This window comes from Octopus sinensis, linkage group LG1 (genome assembly GCF_006345805.1).
Source record: "Octopus sinensis linkage group LG1, ASM634580v1, whole genome shotgun sequence".
Lineage (NCBI taxonomy): Eukaryota > Metazoa > Mollusca > Cephalopoda > Octopoda > Octopodidae > Octopus > Octopus sinensis.
Genome location: NC_042997.1, coordinates 154,785,651 through 154,788,960, shown reverse-complemented (window position 1 = coordinate 154,788,960; position 3,310 = coordinate 154,785,651).

The following is a 3,310-nucleotide window of genomic DNA, read 5'->3' as shown; positions in this document are numbered from 1 at the left end:
AGTTGGGAAAAAGGTTAATTTTCAATTTCTTAATAAAGTTACAGTTACTAACCTTTTGTTCTGTGTTCTACAAATGTTGCTTATTGGCGTAGTTGCTTCGCAGTAAAATGATTTAATTCTGAATGCAGATCGTCCCAATATGATTTCAGTCGTTTCATATAGCTAACTGCGGGGTTTTGTTTCGGTTTTTCGTAGCATTTAAATATATCATTATTCAATTCATAACTCCAAGAGAAATGAATTTTGTAGTTACGGCTTTTTCTATAACTACAGCTAGAAAGTATTTGTTTACCTGTTGAGCTGTTGTTTTCGTTCTATTCCTCGATTGTGTTGTAGTTGATGTGTCCAGCCATGTTGTTTGTAGTAGCTCTCCTCATGTTAAATTCAAGTTTCAGTCGAAAGTCCCTACGATCTCTTATTATAAAAGGCAGATTTTATCTGCCTCCCTTTGGGAGTTATACAAATCTACAATATAGGATTTCTTCAATTACAATTTACCTAGCAGTTTTAAGAGTACAATGCATCGCGTCATGCCAGGTCCAGTTTTTAAAATTTAAACTCCAATTAAGCAAAATTTACAGAAAACTCACATTCTGGTGTGTGTGTCAAATGCTTTTCTTAGTCTGGTTTACACCACACGCAAACGCACACACACACAGTGGGCAACGAATAAAATGAAAGTAAATGTAATATTTGTTTCTGTCTATCACGCTGATAGATACATGAGTAAAATGTATGGGAAGCTAACAGATAACAGTGAGTGAAAATGTTCTTGGAAGAGAGTAAATTAGCGACAGTGATTTGAGGAAGACTAAACTGAAACTATGAAACAGTGTTTATGTATAAACAGACGACACTTATATAAACCCTTTCGTTACCAAACCGCCCGAATTTACCTATTCATATTTAAATGAGAATATCAGAGTAAATCTCTTTAGTACATTCGTGAAAACACGTATTATACTTCGTAAACACTTCAAATACAGTTTTGTACAAAAATCGAAGTGTAATTTTAATTCCGTGAATTATGGGAGATTTTTTTCCGAAATTTGTTCCTATTGTGTTTTCAAAATTTGTAATTCTGACAAAAAAATGGATGCGAATTTCATTAAATCAAGCAGCGAGTCAGAATTCGAAGGATTTTCTACTGAAGACCTTCATAAATCTAACTCTATGACTGAAAAAAAAAGCATCTTTATATAAGAGTGAAGTTGTGTGTCTGTCCCCTTCGATTTACATTCGTAATTACTCCCACATTTTGCGGTGCAGTTTAACCAAAAGCGGGTATCTTATAGTCGTGATTCATATCGAGCCCTTCTGGGTATTAGCGCGCGTCTACGATGAGTCTACGATTTTAAAAAAAATTACCATCATATTTTTCCATTTTAATGCATTTTTTCGCTTTTATATAAGGGAAGTAACTCTCTAAAAATATCTACGATGTGTCAACGATTTAAAAAAAATTTACCTTAATTTTTTTTCAATTTTTAATGCATTTTTTTTGCTATTTTTTGGCTATAACTCTCTAAAAATGCTTATATAGTTATTTCCCTTACAACCCGAGCAACGCCGGGCGATACTGCTAGTCGTGAATAAAAGGCTCCTTCAGTTAATTCATCTGAAGATTAACCAGTTATTTAACAAGGCTGATAGTTGTGGCTCCAAAGTTGGAGTATTAATCGTATTTTCGATAGTCTCCCTCATCAAATACGCGGCTGGTCGCTTTGAATGTATGTATGTATGTATGTATGTATGTATGTATGTATGTATGTATGTATGTATGTAAATAAGAAGGTAGTGTGTATATATGTGTATCTCTGTGTGCTTTTTATTCAGCATTGACTGCATATTGCAAATAAGGAAGGTTTCCATGCTAAGAGCTGATGTTAATATAGTGTATACAAGCGTACGCTAGCTATCAAACCTAGTTAGTTACCAAATCTCAAGGGAAGATTGATTTGGACTCTGACCTGGAGTTTAAGGAGATCAGGTCTCAATAATGTAGTCCATAAACGGACTTGTTAATTACGGATCAGGGTTTTGCCTTGAACTGTACTCATTTGCAGCTAAAGGCTGGTTATTGGTTTATCTTTGACAATTAAGGGATCTTGATCATAAAACACGGCTAACCATATGATACGAACCTTTGATATTTCAAATGATATTCTATCTTCCTATTCATAAGCCGTGATTGTCATGCATGTGTGTTTTAGAGAATGAAAGAGGGGAAAGAGGTAGATAGAGAAAGAGAACGGAGGGGAAAGAAGGTAAGAAAGAAAGTGTGTATGTGTGAGTGTCTTTGTGTATATCAGTGAGCGCGTATGAGTATTTGCTCGTATTAGTGTGTATGAAAAAGAAGCTGAATAAAAAAATAACCTGAATGTGATGTTTGATTTATGAAATAAGATTACTATTGTTTGATTACCAAATTAAAATTAGTTGTTGGACAGTATACGCCGACGAAATATTGACTGTAACATATTCAATTCCAACACATACTACAAATACATCTGTCAATTGGATTTGAAATAAATTTCCCTGTTCCAGAGGTCATGCTCTATGCCAGTAATGTTATATTAATTTGATATAAGGCTGCTGGTGAACAAAATGGCGGACAATAATATTTAATATGAAAAACAGTGAGATGTATCAAAACATATTTTCTAAATGTTAATTTGCATTTGAAAAGGAACAATGAATAACGTATTTTATTTTTTTAACAAATTATATTCGTCTCAAAATTAAATTCCTGGGAAAATCTATAAATCGAGAACTATAATTAGATAAATATTCAGTAATATACTTAATTATAATAAAAATACGAAAACAAATTGATTCGATTGTTTTTTGTTTTGTTCTGTTAATATTTTATTCTCAATGTGACTGTGATGCAGTTTATCTCGCTCGTTGGATAGCTTGAAAAAGAGCATTTTTAAAATCCTTAAATATTGTTGAGAGCGGCATCTCATCCACAACGCCATTATCGCCAATAATTATTAGATCAAGGATGGCAACACAACAATTATTCTAAGTATTTTTTAAAAATCAGCTTTATATGTGTTTTATAGAAATATTTCATATGACGCCAAGCAATGATTCATAAGGGAAATCAATCAATTTAATTTAATCAGAAACAACCTTAATGGGCTCGACAGGGGAAAAAATCGTTCTTGACTGGAAAATTTATAGTTTCGGGTTTGAAATATATGGATAGCTTGATGTATTGATAAAAAACGGACCACGGAAAATAAAATAGACAACCATATAAAGGATGTACTATATTTGGGAACAGCTTTACCGAAACAGATTT